This window comes from Lonchura striata, chromosome 8 (assembly GCF_046129695.1).
Source record: "Lonchura striata isolate bLonStr1 chromosome 8, bLonStr1.mat, whole genome shotgun sequence".
NCBI lineage: Eukaryota > Metazoa > Chordata > Aves > Passeriformes > Estrildidae > Lonchura > Lonchura striata.
In genome coordinates this window covers 6,337,784-6,357,169 of record NC_134610.1, presented here as the reverse complement: position 1 = coordinate 6,357,169, position 19,386 = coordinate 6,337,784, and the positions used below count along the sequence as shown (strand labels likewise).

General features: G+C 42.3%; 1 protein-coding gene across 1 annotated transcript in view; it reads left to right on the top strand.

The window, feature by feature from the left end:
• The first annotated feature begins 3,110 nt into the window (after window positions 1-3,110).
• Window positions 3,111-19,386, top strand: part of THSD7B (thrombospondin type 1 domain containing 7B) — a 296,014-nt gene continuing 279,738 nt past the window's right edge. The window contains exon 1 of the mRNA XM_077784906.1: window positions 3,111-3,201. The gene's annotated coding sequence lies outside the window, so the exon portion shown is untranslated. The remainder of the gene's footprint in view (window positions 3,202-19,386) is intronic.

The window sequence follows — 19,386 nt, the reverse complement described above, 5'->3', positions numbered from 1 at the left end:
TCTTGGCGCCGTGTTTTTATGCAAGATCACCTCTTTGTTTTTAAGCCTGGAGTGCCATGTTTTGAAACTGCTCTCTGTTCCTGCATAAGCTGTATTCCAGATGCTGTGCAGGCAGGTTGGTTCAGGTCCCCACGGTACCAAGTACAGGAGGGGGTGGCTGCTTTGCCCATCTTGCTGAAGATGGCCCTGCCTGTAGTCTGTGGCTTTCTGCCCAGCTCTGCTGGAACTGGCTGTTGCATCGCAAGCCTTGCCAAAATTTTTCACAATAACAAGCTCCAATCTACATAACACCTGGCCTGTACAAACCAGGTCATTATGAACTTGATCCAAGCTGTCATTCAAGCAGCTTTGTTATTCCCTTCTTAGGCTGGGCCAGTCATCCATAAACCAGAGCTGGCTTAAACCTTCCAGGCCTCGCAGCACTCGGGTACCAGTTTTCTTTCTTTGAGCCCCACCAAGCAGGAGAGAGCCACGTAACAAGAGGATCACAAGTAGCAGAAACATGAAGAAACACTGAGTGATTTGGGCTAAAACCCAACCTAACAGGTTACTCTGAGTTCCAAGCTCCTTCCACTCTATTTTTGTGCTTCTATTTTCCTGTTGCTGCCTCTTGGTCTCACCCTTCAGCCTTCGTATTCTAATTGAAAAAAAAAGCAGGTTTACTAATGTATTTCCTGCATATTCACTCTGTATTAATTTCCTACACATCTCTTAACTATATGCAATCATCCATGAATATTTTGAGGAAAGAGAAAGTCCTGAGAAAGAGAATCAAAGCCAAAATGTGGCTGATCAGGGGAGCTGGCACTCAGCTGGTGGGAGAACTGCAAGGACTCTCTTGCCCTCTTGTGCTGCTTCTTCTTTTCCTTAGTGCTACTGCAGGGAGGAGTTCAGGCTCCCATATCCAGATGCTGGATTAGCTGCATTAATGCAAACTCTGCATTGGCAAATTAAGCTAAGAGTTGCAGCACTGCAGTTCCCCATATGCTCCAAATCCAGATTAAGCATGAGGGGCAAAATGGGGCTATTTTTAGCAGACAACACAAGGGCTGTGAGGAGGCAAAGAGAGTGTAACTGCCTGTAGTCCAGAGCCAGTCAGCAAAAAGGAAGTGTCACTTGCAAAAATCTCCTGACATTTCAAAAGGTGTCTTCCATTCTGTATCAGCCAAAAAATGAGACCTTTAAAATTTTTTCAATGGGAAAAAAGAGAGCAGTGAAGCTGGGGCTGGTGCAGGTCTGGTGGGTGCCCTCTGCCACTCTCTCTTGGGGATAGGGCTCTCTGACCTGGGAAAGATACAAGAAAAAAAATCTTCTTAAAAACAATCCTCCTTGGCCAAGTGTTTGCACTTTGATAAATACAAATTTTCTCACAAAGCTTCTTTTGGAACACTCCTGACCAGCTGTGTGCAATCTCTGGTGAGCTGTCCTTCCCCAAGAACTGTCCAGGATTTTATAATTCATGAGAGCAATGGGACAGGCTGAACCTGGAGCCAAGAAGTTTGTGTTTCAATCTCTGATCAGGATTTCATATTTTATGATATGTATCATCCATCTCTCTGCCTTAATTTCTACTCTTCTGTCTCCCATCTTTGTAAGGTAGAACTCTCTGAAAGTAGAAACACTGATTTTTTTAAACAGCATCTACTACACGAAGTTATGGTTTCATTTTGAGTTTGTAAATTATGTGAACAATCCTTGCATGAAGATTTAATATCTCAGTAAACAGAAAATAAACCGAGGATCACAGATGATGCAACTATATCCATTAAAATACTATATATGTTGTTCTTGTTAAATGGAAAATGTCCAAGTGAAACTTGACATTTTCAAAACCTGAGTAGGTTATCCCTCAGGTTCTTTAACACACAAGGGATGTTCTGTTCTTTAACAGAAATAAGAACTGTGTGAAAAGCAGGAATAGATACTGTAGTAATTTCATTGTGCATACACAGTCACCTCTTTCTGAATTAGAGATAGGCATTAATTTTTCCTGAATAACTCCTAAACTTAATGACTGTCTAAAAAAAAAGTTCTGCAGAATAATACATATTTGAATTTTGAAATAGTGCAGATAAAGTAAACTGAGATCATTCACTTCATGTATTTAAAAAGTGATGGATTCAGTAACCTCCCTGCAATCGATAAATGTTCTCTCCTTAATTGAGGACTTCCGCCAGTTTGGTGATCTCTTGCACTACTTACTTCCCTCAAAAATGTGACTTAGAAGAATTTGAAAGGAAACGGGACCAGTGTTCCATGGGCAGAGATGGTGATTCTGCGTTCAGTTGTTGGCCCTTCCCTTCAGGAGGGACACTGGGGGGCTGGAGCGGGTGCGGGGGCGGAGCTGGGGAAGGCTGGGCAGCACAAGCGTGGTGAGCTGAGGGAGCCGGGAGGGCTCCCCTGGAGAGGGGGAGGCTGCGGCCACCTCCTCAGCCCCCACAACTCCCACCTGGCGTGGGCTGGGCTCTGCTCCTGGGTAACAAGTGGCAAGACAAGAGAACATGGTCTTAAGCTGTGGCAGAGGACCCTCAGGTTGGATATTTGGAGGAATTTCTCCACAGCAAGGGTGATTAATTGGAGAGGGCTGCCCAGGATGGTGTCACCGTCCCTGGAGGTGTTTGAGGAAAGCCTGGATGTGGCACTCGGTGCCACGGGCTGGTTAACACGGTGGTGATCGATCATAGGTTGGAATCTGATCTCAGAGGGCTTTTCCAACCCAATCGGTTCAGCAATTCTGTGATTACCTGGAGTTGTTACAGAAGCACTGCGAGCACCTTCAGCGCTGCACGGCGTGAGGAGGTCGGTGACAACGCGGTGTTGGCAGTTCGGTGCGGGGCAAGCGTACCACTAAAAACGCAGCTTTGACTATATTTTTAACGCTAGCGCTTGTTTAACAACGCCCGTGAAACCCTGGGTCCCCGCGCTGCCGGCCGGAGCAGCTCCCCTCAGCCCTCAGCCCTCAGCCCCGGCCTGTGCCGCCGCCGCCCGGCAGAGGGCGCCGCGCGCGCCGCTCCGCGCGGGCTGGGCGGGGGCAGGGCCGCGCCTCCTCCATCTTCGCTCCGCCCGCGGCCCCTCCGCGCCGCGGGGCCGAGCGGGGACTGCGCGCCCGTCCCGCCCCGCTCGCCCGCGGCGCCGGCTCCGCAGACCTCCCGCCGCAGCGCGCCGCGCCGGGCTCCATGCCGCGCTCCGGGATGCGAGGAGGTGCGGCCGCCCCGCTGCCGGGGGAGAGGGTGGGTCCGGGGGCTCGGCTCCGCGGGCGGGGGTGTGGGTGCGTGGACGGACGGACGGACGGACGGAGCCGCCGGGTCGCGCCGCGCCGCGCCGGAGAAGTTGCCGCGGTTTTGGGAGCGCTCCGGTCGGGATCTCGCATCTCGCTGCTGGTCGCATCCCCCGCGCTGGTCCGGCTCCTCCGAGCGCCCCGGCTGCTGGCCCCGCGGGAGGAGCGGGCAGGGCGCGGGGCGCCGGCACCGCCGGGAGCCAGGTGAAGTTGGGATGGGCACGGGCAGCGCCGGCCGCGGCCAGCGCGGGCTCGGTGCGGGCACCGCCGCCAACTCCGCTCCGCCGGGCAGCGCTCAAAGTAGCGCAGCTCCCGCGGGCAGGGCGGTCGCCGCTGGTCTGGGCTCCCTGTCGCGCAGGTTTGGCTTCTAAACCCCTGCTTTTCCACCTGCCCGCCCGCCCCCAGTCACAGCATCGCAATGTGTTTGGGTTGTCTTTTTCCCTCCGTCGATTCTTCAATCCGTGTTTTTAAACAAGGCACGCTTATACGCTCTTTCATTAACCATTCATTACTTTGAACGTTCGTTCTTAATTTGAGCTTGTCCTTTTGTGTATTATTATTAATGCAAGGTCAAACTGTACAGAGTTTGGACTTTATTTATGTGAAGATATGATGAGGACTCTGTAATGCTGTTCTTTTCCTCCTCCTCCTCTCCCTCCCACTCCTGTGCCTGCCTGAGCGTTTCTGTAGAAGGCTTTTAAAAGAATAGATATGGGTCATAAAAAAGTACTTGCTGACCACTGCCTCCAGTTTTTTTTGTATAACTGAAATATATTGGTGAATTCTCTAATGAAAACAGAAAATCAGCTTAAAGAATTGATTGCCTGAGGATGTAATTTTTGGAAGAAATTGTACAGGGAATGTCTGGTGTGTGTGCAGGTGAGTGGCATAATCTACCTGTTAGAACTGGGTACTACTAAAAGTACCTGTGAGAGGACGTGATGGCAGAGGGATACTGTTGTTTGTGTCTTGTGTCACACATGTAACTTGCATGGTGAAATCTTCAAACTTTTGGAAACTGAAAAAAGTAGTGAGCTCGTTAGCTTCTGAAAGGATTCCAGTGAAATTTAGGTAATGCCATTTCACCTCTTTCAGAGGTGAAAGAGATGGCATTAAAGTGAGGTGCTGGAGTCCAGGCACGCAGGGCTCTGGGTGGGCGCGGAGCTGCCTGTGGGCTCCGCTGGTTCTTGGCTGGTCCATTGGGCTGAGACCAGCTCAGAATGCACAACTTTGTGTCTTTGTGGAGGCAGGCTCGAGCTGTTAAGTGCTGAATTTCCCTGAGTATGAAATCAGGGGGATTCTGTGCCTGCCTGTACCTTACACAGTGCTGAGTTGGTTTTAGCATTGTGGAAGTTGCTGCTTTTACTGCTGTGAACATCAGCAAGGAGAGCATGACCCTGCTGTGAGTTGTGATGGTTTTGCTGCTTGCTTTGTTGGGACTGGATAAAGTTTTCATTGTTAATTATTACAAAAATTATCGAGACACTGTTCTCAGCAGTCTTTTCTGCAACACAAGGGAAGAGCAGGAGATTGTACGCTCTGCTTTTTTATCTTGGTTCTCTGAGGGGAAGCTGCATCTAGTCATCTTCATACATGAAAACAGAGGATTTTTATTTTAGATCACAGCATTGATAAGCATTTTCTGAAGAGTCAGAAGTAAACATCACTCATTAGTAAACTTTCTCTTCTGCTTTGCCTCAATGGTGTTTCAAAGATCCCATTTCACTCTGGTAATGGAAGACCAAAAGAGCTGTTAAGCTCCATCTGTATGCATTAGGGTAGGTGGTTGATTTGTACCCTGGGGCCATATTATCTGCTATTTCATTACTTCTGGATCAGTAATGATATTCAGGAAAATGGTATTTGTAGTGACTGCTTTCTAGGGATGTCTGTTCACTAGAAAGCCTCACCGATAAGATCGCACGCCGCGTGTTTGCTGACGTGCTGCGCTGGTGGAGGCTCTCGGGCTGCTGCCTTTAGTGGCACAGAACTTCTGGGGTTTCTGAGTGAGAAATGGGGATTCTCATGGATTTCCTTGCTCCTTAATAATTTTTTTTTTTTTTTTACCTAAGCAGTATTCAGTGTCTTACATGCCTTCAGATGAGCTGAGCTCTTGTGCCTGTTTAGACACTTCCTCCTTTAGTGCTTGGGCACAGCAGCTACCTCAGTGGCTGGGAGCAGAGGAGAGCACATGAGGAGCCTGAACAGGGATGGGAGAAATGTGCCAGGTGCTGCTGTTACCTCCATGCCAAGCTCGGTGCTGAATGATAGCACAAAGGTAGTCATGTAAGGGTGGTTTTGGGCAGTGGAAAACCCAGGTGGTGGTTTTACTTTGGAAGCTTTTGCCTCCCTGTTGGTAGGTGAGCAGGGGGTTGTGGTGGAAGATGTGCTGTGATGTGAATGGGTTGTGGTGGAAGATGTGCTATGATGTGAATGGTTTCATTCAGGTGTCCAAGGCAACTAAGCTTGTGTGGCTTTGCAGGCTGTAAGCAAAAGAGTGGGATAAGAAAATACCAAAAAATAAATTACCCTTAGTTGACAGTGCTTCACTGACGCCACAGGTACCTGTGTCTGCTTTGCTTCCCTGCCCTGCACCCCCATACCTTAACTGAAGTGGATTATGAAAGCTGAGCAACAGGGATGCAGTTGCAGATTAAAGAGGTGGTGGAAATGCCCCCAGGCTGTTGTTCAGGGAGGTAAGTTTTTTATTCCCCATTAGAGGTGTATGCTGTGCTTTAATGGGTTGTTCTCAGTACTGTGGATGGGGGAAAGCAGAGACCTGACTTCTTGAGCCACCTGACACAGAGCTGGTTTGGGGAACTTCTCCTGAGCACTTGTAGGTGAGGCAAACTGACCCGATAGACTGGCTCAAAGTGTGTTCAAAAACGGTGTGTCTGGCTTGTCAGTTTTCAGGAACTTTGTTGAATTATTGTGGGCTTGTTCCAGTATGGTGAGAGGAAAACATTGTTTTCACAATACAGAGCTGCTCTGTGGTTTGTTAAGGTAATAGAAAATGAAAATTTGTCTGCTTCTGGCAGCAGTTCACAGGCTCCAGTGCTGCCAGGTGCGGCTGAGGATCGGGAGTCCTGCTGGGGTGAGAGTTTGTGTGTTTTTTCTCTAAACCAAAGAAGCTGAGGAGCTGTGGATGGGCTGTCATGCCTTGTTATAACTGAGTTTTATGATACAATGGCATCAGGCTTCATGACCAAACTATGTGCAGTTGTGGTGTGCTTTTCTGTGTATTCTGAGTCCTCTCACACTGTTGAGTTTTTGCCCACACATCACTTAATTTCTTAACCTGAACTTTGAAAATACTGATTTTTTTTTTTACCAGATTGCATTTCGTCTTTTCTGTTATTTGCCCCAGTATCATGTAATGTAAAGCAAGCGTGAAGGTGGGGTGTGGAATGGGGGTGTGATTGCCAGGTGACACCAAGGTGGAGCTGAGGGATGCTGAGCTCTGCCGGACTCCTTCTGGAAGCTGGGCATCCCATCTCATCCAGAGCTGCTTCTACGGTGGTGATGTGGGTGCTGTGGGAGAGGAAACAGATAAAGCACCACAGGCAAAATAAGTGCTGGTTATTTGAAGTAGAAAAACATCCAGGAGTTTGTGTCAGAGGATGAGAGCTGTGTGGGTCATTTAGAACCAGGAACTCTGCAGGGAAGGCAGGTTTCTCTGCTTGCTGTGTGAGGCTGCAGAGACCCAGCCTGAGTCACTGGTGACCTGTCCTACCTTACTTCTGTGTCTAAGCACAAGTGCCCACTGTCTGCAGTCTGCTTGGGAGCAAGACAGCAAAAAAATACCGTGCTTTGGACTGGCAAGCTTATCAAGAACATGCTGGTAATGTTCTTTCTCCTCTGAATCCTTCCTTATTGAGTCATCTTTAGGGATTCTTTTGTACTTCTGCTGTATTTAGTTAAAACATTTGAGTATTAAGGACATGCTGCATCATTTTTTTGGGAATGCTTTTAGTTGTGCTTCCTTTCTATTGTGATTTTTATTTGTTAAGCTTTTGTTCTGATTGAAACAAAATCTGTGTTTTTTTTTTTTTTAATCATCTTAGTTTTTCTTTTTGGTCCTATCTAGCTAATTCTCATATTTGTGTCTGAAAATAAGGTAGCTACTTTAAAAGGGGATTGTTTTTTTTTTTTTTTTTTTTTTCTACACCATCTGCACTGATAGAACAGGCAGCTGTTTTGAGAAAGTGCATGGAATAGGTCAGGAAAGAGGTTTGAGGGCCATCAGGAAAGCAAACAAAAAGCTGTATTAGTGATGCAGGGCCAGGATGTGTGTGTGACATGTGGTGTCCATGCATGTCCCAGGATGTTGCTGTGGGACACGTGAAAGTACAACGTGGACCACTTGCTGCTTGCAAGGTAAAAAAGGAATGTTTATTATCTGACTCTGTCTTTTATACCTTCCCAAGGGTGACATTGGATTGGAGAGTGAATGGGCTACCTTTCCAAAGATATTAGATAAACTACCAATATATTAAGTGTTCTCCACCCTCATAAAAGAATGTAAACAATACGTTGTTTACAGAAATTGTGTGAGAAAGTTCTCCAAAAGAATGTAAACTCAGAAGGCTTTAAGAAGTCTTAAAAATCAAAGTAACACCAGGTGGGTGGGGAAGAATCCCACACAAGATGAGCTGCTGTCCCCTGTGGTGAGTCGAGTGTCCCTTGGTTGTGCAGACTCTCTGTTGATAAAGGCAGAATATGCAAACCTGTTTACAGTGTAATGAGGTATCCATTGTGATCTGAAAGGGTAGAATGAAGCAGGAGACAGGGAAAAGGGTTTTACAGATGGAATGAAGATTTAAAGGTAGTTAAAAACTATGAGAACATGGAGAAATAGTCACTCTCCTGACTCAGTTGTTTAAACAGAAAATGTTTGTGCAGGGAAAGGATATTCTGGTAGGGAATAGTGGGTATTTTTGAAAGGTTGAAGATAGAATAACTTTATGTGGCAAACTTTTGATCCCAGCCTTGTTAGGAGCAAGGAGGGATTCCTTATGTGTCTTGAGGTTGCCAGGAATGGACAGGAATGTGCCATTTGGATCTGTCAGACTGGCATAGCCTTCCAAAAGAAAGATAAATGAAACAATCTCTTCACTCGTTAGGTATAATTGTGGCTCTTTCTGATCCATCTCCCACAATAACCTGTAATTCACATTGGCATTGTTTCAGCACACGGTGACAGCAGTGTGGAATTCTGTCTGCTGTGTGTTCAACAGGGATTTGTGGAGAGGATAAGTTGCCACAGCACATTATGGGATATGTGTGTGTATATATATATAAATATATAAATGTAATTTTTTGTCCATGTATAACGGGACAGTGGTACTGCGTCTTTAGATAGATGTTTTTATCTTTGCTTAAGTACCTGTTCTAACTGAATTGCTGGGTTTTCATTGCAAAATTGATGTCAGCAGATAGCAGAGAACAGAGCAGAGAGCCTGAGGGCACTGCGATGTGGGGGAAATGACTCCTGGGCATTAACATTTGCCTTCTGAAACACTTCTGAGAGCTGTAGGCTGCAAATATTTATGATTCTGTAATTGATTTCAGGTGTCTGTAGTAAACACGATATACACCTTTGGTAAAGGAGGAAGCAGCAGTCTCTGTGATTGCCATTTTCTCCAGCAATGGTGCAGTTTATGGAGCATCAATTTTTAGTGCATGGTATTTATTCAGCAAAGAAACTTAGGTGGTGGGAGGCTTGACAGTCACGGCAAACTTTATTTTACAAAGTCATCCTAACAGAAACATGCAATAGGATTTCTTCTTGTGCTTTTCTTTTTTTTTAATCTGTGTGTGTCTTGTTTTGCTGTTTAAAAATTTATCTGTGTTCTGTCTTGTGAAATGTTTTGAAATAGCCAGAAAGATCACCTGTCCTGTGTAAGAATATATATTGAATTAAATTACTGTTAATAAAACAGAGAATACATCAACTGTAATGAATGGAAGAGCAACCTGAGGATGTGGCACAATAATGGTGAGCGCAATCCCACCATTCATGAATGGGATTAAAACTGGCATTTATAAGCAAGGGAGGCTCACCAATGGGATGGAGTCTGTTTTGTGGCTGGCTTTTTGTCTCTAGGGGGTTGAAACAGAGCTCTCTTCCAGAGCCTTTCTGAAGCTCAGCACAGATGATTTGTATTCTCCTGGAGAGTAATTTGTCAGGAGATGAACAGCAATATGCTCAGTGTTTGCTGCAATAGGGAAGACAAGTCCAGTTAAAGACTTATTTCTTCAGGTAAAGTAATTTTTAAACTTTCCATCATAAAAAAAAGTCATAAATACCTCTGCCTGGCCTAGATTTTTTTCCATCTCAAGTACTTTGGTGGCAAATTCAGGTGTGCAGGAAATGAAGCAGCCCAGAGCTTCCAGTTGGGGAGGACACAAGGTTGGAGAGCACATTGCTTGTGAAGGGTCACTGTCTCAGAAGTCAGATGATTTAGGAACTTGGAAAGCTTGTCTAGACATTGCGATGTATTTTTAAGTAAAACCTTGATGCAAAATGGAAATTGAAACAAAATAAGAAAAAGGTTAATTTTCCCTGAAACGAAGCCATAATTTTTCTGTAATAAAACTTGGCTGACTAAATGAAAGCTTTAGTGTTGATTTCCAGCAGAGGCAAAAGCAAAATAAGCATTCAGTTCTAGTTCAGTTCTTTTTATTTTTTTCTTTTGGGAAGGGAGGTGTGGGGTGTGTTGCACTTCTTTTTTCCTCTTTTTCTAATTTTTTTTTTTCATTAACAGAGAAGCCAAATCATGTCCAGCTCTCTGAGCACTGAGGATTTCTATCTTACTATTACTTCTTCGAGGCAGAGCTGGGAATGATTCTTCTTCAGTATCTGGTGTAAATTAGGTTTTATGCCCAAGTTGGATGGGGCTCTGAACAACCTGATCGAGTGGAAGGGCTCCCTGCCCACGTCACAGGGTTGGAGTGGGATGACCTTAAGGTCCCTTCCAGCCAAAACCATTCCATGTTTCTATGATTCTATTGAAATTTGATGCTGCGACCAGGGAAAAGGGATGTGTGAGTGACAACCACGAGAAGATGGTGGCTTGGAATGGAACTGGGATGTGATGGAATTTTGGTGAGGAGGGAGGCAAGCAAGTGAGCTGCTGCTCAGGAATGGATTTGGGCTGTAAATGTGTTCAGAAAGCAAATGGCTTGAAGCCTCTGATTGGCAGGGAGGGAAGAAAAGACATGAAAAGGAGACATGATGCAACTTCGATATAAGTTATCTGCAGCAAAAAAAGGATGTTTTGTGCCACTTTGACTGTGAAGGAAATAGGAGCCAGAAAGGAGAGGTTTAACAAGCAACAGGATGGAGACAGACATGATGGAGGCTTGTCAGGATTTGTTTTTTCCCCTTAAAAATCTGTAAAACCCTACTCCCATCTTTCAAAAAGCCTCTATATATTTAAGAACATCAGTGGTAATATATCATGTCAAATTCGTTTGTTATATCTGCTTCTATCATGTCTAATTTTGGCAGGAATTATAACACTAATTACATTTACTGTCAAGTTGATTGCCCCTTCCCTGTGCAGCTCTAGCTGAGCCTGTCTTGCTCTCTGTTTAAATAGGTATTACTTTTTTTCCCTGGCTATTTGGAAGAGTCTTGACTGTGGAATACCCTTTCTCTGGGTCTAGAGAAATATCAGCTTGTCAGTCTTCCAGATGAGCTGTAACGACTTTCTTATCAGGGAAGGTTTAAAGCAGAAAGGTATTGATGGACTAGAATTATCAGATTTTTTTTTTTTTTTAATTTGAGAGAGGGATTGGGATAGACAGGATATATATATTTTTCTTTTGGGATATGTGTATGAGGTGTTTGTCATCTTGTAAAAGACTACCATATGTTAATTACTCTTTGGAAAGAAAATGCTAAATGCTTTGTGGGGCAGTTTTGAACATGACATGCTCTGTTGGCTTTTCATGGTATCAAATCAGCCTCTGTGCTTGGCAGCTTAAAATACTGATTAGATGAAGACAGTAAATACTAGATACATTATTTTGATTCTGGGATGCTCTTTATGTACATTTCTGAAAGAAGCAACAGGGCAGCTGAATAAGAAGCTGTGGGCAAAAATGAGAGGCAGGAAGGTTGAGTGGGGAGTGATGTTAGCAGAAATAAAGAAAATGGAACTTGGCACTGTGGCTTCACTGAAAATAATCATAGCAATAAGCATCCTCCTGCAGAGGATGATGAGGGGGAATGCAGTATGGCATGCAGAACTTCTATGAAAGCATTTTCAAAGTGTTTTGCCAAAACACCTCTGGAAGGCAGAACTTAAACTGCATTAGTTTGGAAGGGCCAAGTTTGGGAAGCATCTGATCCTGCAGAGGAGCACATTTGGAAGTGAAAAATTTGGAAATTATTTTTCCAAAATGGACTCCAATTTGAGGTTAGGATTAATGCCTGTCTGCATTTAGGAAGATACAAATAGTTACTATTTTCTACTAAACTTGAAAAGAAAAATCTGAATAACACTACTGGGACTGAGAGTTAAAGGTCAGAAACCCTGAATAGCAGCATTAATTGCTCCATTTAAAGGATATAAAGGATCAGAGTCTTTCAGGGCTTGCCTAAAGGAGGAGAGCAATATTAATGTCAGTAAAGGATGATACAGCAAGACTCAAAAAGGGGAGGAGGGGAGGTTTTTTCATTTGTTACTCCAAAATAAGATGAAGATACAATTTACTTGGGTGTAACTTCTGAAGTATTGCAGTGTTGCTTCAGTTGTGTGTTGTGTTTAATACTTTTTATTCCATTGAGCAAGATCAAAGTACAAGAAATCTTACCAGCAAGATCAGATGTTGCAGTGCACACTGGATTGCATTGGCCCATCCAGTGCAGAGAACTTCTTTTTTAAAGCTTTTAACTCTTTGTTGTGATTGTTAACACAGCCTTTCAGCAAATGATGCCACGCTTGATTTCCCACATTTGTAATCTTCAGGTTTGAACCATTGTCTTTGCAAGTTGTGCTCCATTCTCTTAAGTGGTGTTTTAGTGTTACTGACTAATTAAAAAAGATAGGGTGCCTCAGAATAAATGAATTATCTTATGCATACTCCTACTGTTGCTGACCTCTTATCATTAGTCAGGCTATGCTGGAAAAATGTAAATATTGAGGGAATCAGTGATATATGATAGAACTTGTTGGAATGGATTATGCATTTTTAACATGGCGATAATTTTTAAGGAGCCTGGGTTTCCACAGCTGCCTGTAAGATTCTGTATAATGATAATGAGGCTATTTCTGCTTTCCTTCTCTCACTCATATATTCAGAAGATTACTTACGTGCTTTTTCATGCAAGGAAGGTTTTTGGAAATCAGAACTCAGTGGTGAAGAAACAAACAAAAAGCTTTGTTTTATCTACAGTTAGATTTTCAAAGGAGTCCTTGTTGTAAAAGCACTTGATGCTAAAAATGTTGTTGGGTTTTTCTTACACATTTTCTTTGCATCCCTTGCTGCATTCTTTCGGAAAAACCCTCTTTTCTCTAGAGAATGAGGAGAGTTGAGGGGAAATTATCTTAATTTTCAAACAATAATGCCTTTAAAGTATTTACATTTGTTTAACTTCATAGCCATGGGTGGCAGATTTCTTTTTCTTCTCTTGATTTCATATATGCTTGTTGAAGAAGATTTAGATTTGGCTTTTTCAGTTAAAATAAGAGAAAGCACTTGCCTGCTGAATATTTTTTGTTTAACTTCTAGGAGCTTGCCTTCACTGGGATAGATTTAAGATTTTGTAAGCAAATCCTGTTAGACTATGTAATGATGTGTTTGGATTAAGTTTCTTTCCTATTGCACATTCTACAGGAAAATGTATTTTCTGTTAGTCTGGTAGATGGTTGTATAGGATAGATTTTGATTGCTTCTGAAACAGCAGAAGTCTCCTAGGCAATTCTATTAAATCCCAGGTAGTTCAAGGGAGGGGAGGGAAAGGAGTTCACCTCCTCCCCTTTCTCCTGAGGCTGGGCTCAGATGAAATGAGTATGAAGGTAAGAAACTTCTGATGCTGAGGATCTGGGATGGAGTGTGGTAAGGAAAACATAAGGTCACATACAAAAGATGGTTAAAAAGTTGTATCCAATACTTCCAACTCTTTCAATACACTCTTAGAGTACCTCAGTGTTCTTGATTTTTGCATTTTTCTCTCTGTAGTTTTGTGAGTTCTCTAAGGATGGTGTGAGCTTGTCTGTTGGATCAAATAACAGTGAAGAAGAGAAACACAAGCTTAAACTCAACTTTAAATACTTTAAGTATTTAATTGTAGTAAGTGTATTAAAAAAAGTTCATTTGATATTTGTCAGAGCCAAGACTTATGGCCTGTGAAGACCTTGTCAGGCAGGTGTTCAAGATCTGGTGTTCTCCCTGTAGACTGGATTTTTGTGCTAACCATGTCTGCAGTTATGCATTGTTGAAAACACTTGCATTTTCTGTGGATTCATATCCCTGAAAACAAATGGTTGCAGGTTGAAATATTGGCAGCCTGGCAGGGTATTTAAGCTTGCACTGTAGATTACTGTTATATTTGTTTACTATCTGGGGATGCTGCTTGCAGAGCTAAAAACTCTCTGAGCTGATCATTATCAAGCTTTTAAAAGGAGTAGCAAAGGAGGAGTGTCAAATTCTGTCTGACATATGAATAAGGATTTTTTTTAAGTGAATTTATCCAAATCTTCAAAAAATAATACAGTAACTAATGCCTGACCTTTTAATTAAAAGTTCACTAGTTTTTTTTAGGAGTTAGTTCTGTCAAGATACTTCCGCAGTGTAATGCTCTTGGTGGCAGAGCTTTTTGTATTCTCCTCGATGGATGAATGATTAATGATCTCAACACTGCCTTCTGGATCACCTTGTAAGAGGTCTCCTTCATCAATCTGGCAAGGGGATTGTATGGCAGTTTGCACCCTAATTACAGTCCCCAGCTGGGGATGTGCTGCTTAACAGATTACTTGTAGCAGAAGTGGAGTCAGTGCAGATATGGATGGCCACGGAGTTGTATGATGCCGGGGTTCTAAAATTAGATTTCCTTCTTGAAAAAAAACCATCCACTTCATATAAGCAGTTCAGCAGATAAAAGTGTTTAGCTGGAATTAACTCTGTAACTTAAAGGTTTAATAATAACGGCGCTTCTGTGTTTCCCTGTTTTCATTGTTTCCCTTCCCTTCTCTTGCGGTCTGATAGACCAGAGTGGTATTGCAAGCCAGAAATTTTATTACTAGTGGAAACATTAAGGTATTCCACAGGGCAAAACAAAAGTGATTCAAAAGGTGCTTTTACAGATAATAAGTTTTAGCATTGAGCAGTTTACTCAGAAGGCAACAGATTATTTCTAGTGGTCTGTCGTTATTGTTGGCCTTTTTTTCTGGCTCATTTGTGGTGTAATGCTGCTGCTCAATTAAGATGTATTTCGGTGAGAACCATGAATGACAATGTCCACTAAGAATATTGCTAAGCATATACATCTGTGCCTATTGCTCAGGCTGGCAACTCTGAGTGTGTTGCTGAGAAACAGCTCATTTAAGGACTAAGGCATGTAGGAAAACTTGCACAGGATCCAGCCAAACACTAAAGCAAAGTGCCCGTTTGGTATTTGGCTACGGAAGATTTTAGGCTTGGGAAGGATGTAATTGCCAAATGATTTTCCAGGTATGTATCAGTGTTTTAGGTGTTGATATTGCCAAAACAGATAACATTGTAAACATCATGACAATCTGGAAAAAAAACCAAAACAATTCTAAGTTTTTCTTAATGATAAGAATTCATTTTCATGGTCTCAGGATCATCTGGGCACTGATAACTTCCTAGTGGGTGATATGTATTAGAAGGATAAAGGCAGAGGAAAGGGGTACCAGTAGACTAAGGATGGAGGTGGAATATTAACTATTTGTGCTTATATCCTGAAGAATACTAGAATTGAAGAGATTGATATTTGTGTTTAGGACAGTAGAAACCTTCAACAGTGCAGTGGCTGCCGTGAAGGTGTGGGTGTGAATGTTTGACATCATTAACTTGAAAGAGGAAAAAGTCTTTACTACTCAGTGAAAAATTAGATGACTATAGCTGACCTGTGTTTTAATGCTGTAGAATGGCAGCGAGTCTGGACAGTCTTCTCCCTGTCTGGGAGCTTGACTCTTGGAGTATGGGAAGGAGTTTGATCAGTGTCAAGCAGGAGTTTAACACTGTGTTATCCTGGGTTTGGAAGAAAATCTCTGAAGTTTTTGCTCCTAGAGATGATCAGACAGTGATTGGTTATGGTGTATTTACTCCTTCTAGGTTTCTCTCCCCATGAGAAGTGGAGGAGTTGACTGCAGAGTTGCTGTATTGTCTGGAAATCACATACATTTTGTGGTGAAAATACTTGCAAGAGATTGTTCAGAAGGCTCTGGTTTCTGTGACCCAGGATTGCCCTAGGTTGAGACTTGGGGCTTTCCTTGTTCTGCTTCCTTCTTGTTCCTTTGACTCCCACCAAAAGTGAATAGTCCTTCAGTGCTCCATCCTCTCAGCTAAAAACTAAAGGCTGGCTCTTGAGCTTCTTTTATTGTCTTGTTAAAAAGCAGATGCAGTGTTTCCTCCCTATCAGTCTTTTAGATGGGGGAGCAGCATGGTTTGGTGTTCTTGGGAGCTTCATCACTCTTCTGTTTGCAGAAGCAATTGGAAGGAAATGATCCAGGTCGTCGTTATTACTCATATTTTGTTTTTTTCCAGTTCTGCAGCTTCAGCTTCTTATTTGAGCTGCGTTGGCACGTCATGAAGCACCACATTTCGGTCTGTAGTCGTGCATATTAATAGCCAAGTGCTGCACAGCCTCTCCCTGATCTTGGTTTTCCATGGTGGCTCTCTCAGGTTTTGTTCCAGGACAAATACATTGTAGGTACTCAAGAGGAAAACATTTTCTCCTAAATTATTTTAGCAAATGGAAACCCTTTTTTACTCTGGCTGAAGACTTTGTCTTGGCTGTAAGCCTGAGAGATTTAAACATTTGCAGTTCCTTTTATTGTTCAAACCTGTGCAGCATATTTTAAGTGAGCGAGCAGTCTGTCAAGTAACTAGAAATCATTACTTTGCCAGAGAGTTATTGCATGGATGTGAAAACAGGTGTTTGTCAGATTTTTACCTTCTGGACTGAATATTTTTGATGTTTGGGAACTTTTATCTGCCGTCAGCCATTGTGCTTTGGAGAGAAGGCTTAATTCAGATTATCTGAGTAATCAGGGAGCAGAGATGCGGGTCTGTGATTCATAATTGAAATTTAGCCTTTAGATTAACTTCATTAGTATGCTGTTGAACAAGGACAGGGTGTTAATAAATGAAAAAATCCTTCTGGGCTTAAGCACCAAGAGCTGCAATAGGTCTTTACAGTTCATGAAGACTTTTTATTTTTGCTGTGACAGCATTATTTTTTGTTTGACCATGCTCTTTGTCTTTATTCCTCAAAATTTTGCAGAGATAAATAGAGAAAAGCTTTATCTGATGTGAAGTTAAACATAAAATTCTTCTAGCAAAGCCACGTTTATAAGCCCCTCTGAGATCAAGAAAAGGAACATTAAAAAATAGACTTCAGTTCCATTTCTAACTGATTTAGAGTAATGAGTGAAACCTGACTTACCTTCTTCAAAGACATGAAACTTCCTGAGGAACTAGAAACTACAGAATCTCCAGTCATTATCTTATAAATGTTTATAAAATGCTTATTCTACTAAGATAACAAATATTAATTTCCGATTACTTTGTAAATTCCTGATCTTGAATTTAATTAAAGGACTTTTCCAACCTAAATGGTTCTGTGTATCTTACAGTAGTCCACAAGCCATTAGCATAGAAGGAAGTATTCAGACTTCTCCAAGTAGAATTTTCTTGCATGAAATGAAGGTTAATGCAGTTGAGTTTTGAATGACTTTGCTGTAATGGAGGAAGTTATAATTGGTTTTATTTGTAAGAGTTTTTTTGCATTTTTATGCAATGTTTTTTATGCTTTGTGTGGTTATATGAAAGATGTTGATAGATTCTCATTCATTAGTTTTGGAGCAGTACTAAGAAAGTAGGTTCACAAGAAAAAAAAAAAAAAAAAGGCCAGTTACCAGAACAGAAAAGAGGATATTAGGGATTTTTGGTTCCTTCCTATCTTCACAGTTGCTCTTGATCTCCCTAAAACCTGTAGCAGAATATTTTGAGTTGTCTGTACATACGCTCTTCAGCGGAGAGTCGTGCACTTGATGTAATCCTCTGTGCTTTGAGGTGCTGAGGCGTCTGCTTCGGCAGGGAAGGATTATGGATGTAGCTTTTCTTCCTGCATTCAGCCTTGAGTGAAACACAGATTGTGAACAGCAGAGCAGATTGGTGTCTGGTGCTTGAAAGGCTGGGAGCTGAGTTTGAACTCCTGCATGGAGCCTGTGTGGGCCTGCAGGGGTTTGGGAGGCTTTGGGAATTGCTGCAGATGAGAGTCAGGGGTAAGGGCAGTTTGGAAAAGAGAAGTGAAGAGCAGAAAGTCTGTGTTACAGTAAGTGGTGTGTAGAGTCCTTCAGTATTTGGGAAAAGCACAGATTCTGATCTGACTTGCAGCAATGGGCTATGTTGCATTTTTCCACAGGGTTTGGCATGGGGGAACACATACTTAAAAAACCCTAGAAAGTTGTGGCTGAGAAAACATAGCTTGTATGAGGCAGCTTAAGATATATGGAGTCCAATAACTTCCATTGTTTATCCCTGTGGAAGATGAGTTCTTACCAGCAGACATAGCTCACATCCCAAAATGTCTTAATTCTCACAAAAAGCTGTTAGGAAACCTTGACTTTAGATACACTGCTGGACTGCATTGGGGGAAAATTGCACTATCAGTGCTTTCTAGCTTACTACAACCACTCTGTAGGAGAAGTTTAATGATCCAAGCCCAAAAATATAAGTTAAAATTAATTTTAAACATGCTTCCTATTATTTTTTTTAATATTTGCTATGTCTTTGAGCAGTGCCCAGACTATAACATATTGTGTTCAGTTTTAAGTAGAAAAGCCTAATCTATAAGTTTCTATTTTTCTAAGAGAAAACGATGCAAAGGGAAAGAAGAGAGAGAAGGGAGTAAATTAGAGAACTATGGACTTCAGATAACATTTAGCTATAGTCCAATAGTACAAAGTTTGAATGATGAACTACCTGGTTGAAGATAAAAGATAAACTCAATCTGTCCATAATCATTAACATTACATTTGGTAGATGCCGTGGGAGCAAGCAGTTTGTGAAGATACTTGAATAAAGGATGATGATGGCTTTGATTTACTTAGTGAAGTGGGGTTTCCAATAGGAAAATAGTGTGAGAGAAAATACATGAAATGTCTTAAAGAGATGGGGAAAATATTGCTTTTCAGGGCACCACTGTTGATGTTTCATTTTGACAAGATGCTGTAAATAAATTCCCTGGAGATGCTCAACAGTCAAATATGCTTTGCAGTATTTTGTTTTCTATAATTGAGAGCATTTTTGGTTGCTAACAATTTTTTTATTAATCTTGACCATTAAGTTGGGAGGAATCCCCTAACCTTGGTAGCACCAGGAGGGGAGTATGTTTAGACTTTGCACACTCTGGAAAATGTAGGTCTGAGCAAGAGTACTGACTGCCAGTTCTTGGGTGCCCTCACTCAATAGATTTGCCATGCTGAAAGAGAAATACATAAACTAGAGATCATGCTTAGTTCAAATGGTATAATGCAAATAGTCATTTATCTACAAGATCTGGAATAGTAAAATCCTGGATGGAGAAATGAGAGAAAATCTTCACTTCCTCATTCATTTGCAAAGGTTAAAATGGGAAGGTTTGCCAGTGTGATGTGTTGGAGCCTCTCTTGATGTGATGGGGGTCAAGTGTTCCTCTTGCATTTTTGATGCTTCCCATAGTGTTAACTGGCGAATATTCATGAGTATGCTGGTGTTTGTGGGAAGTCTGATGAAAGATGCAGACAAATGTAACCTTTTAACTATAATTGAGTTTATTTTTCTTACTCAGGGGTTAGCGTGACCAGTGAACTAAAATATATAGTGCTTTTTCTTTTTATTTATGCAGGTGAGAGGGCTCGAGAAAATGG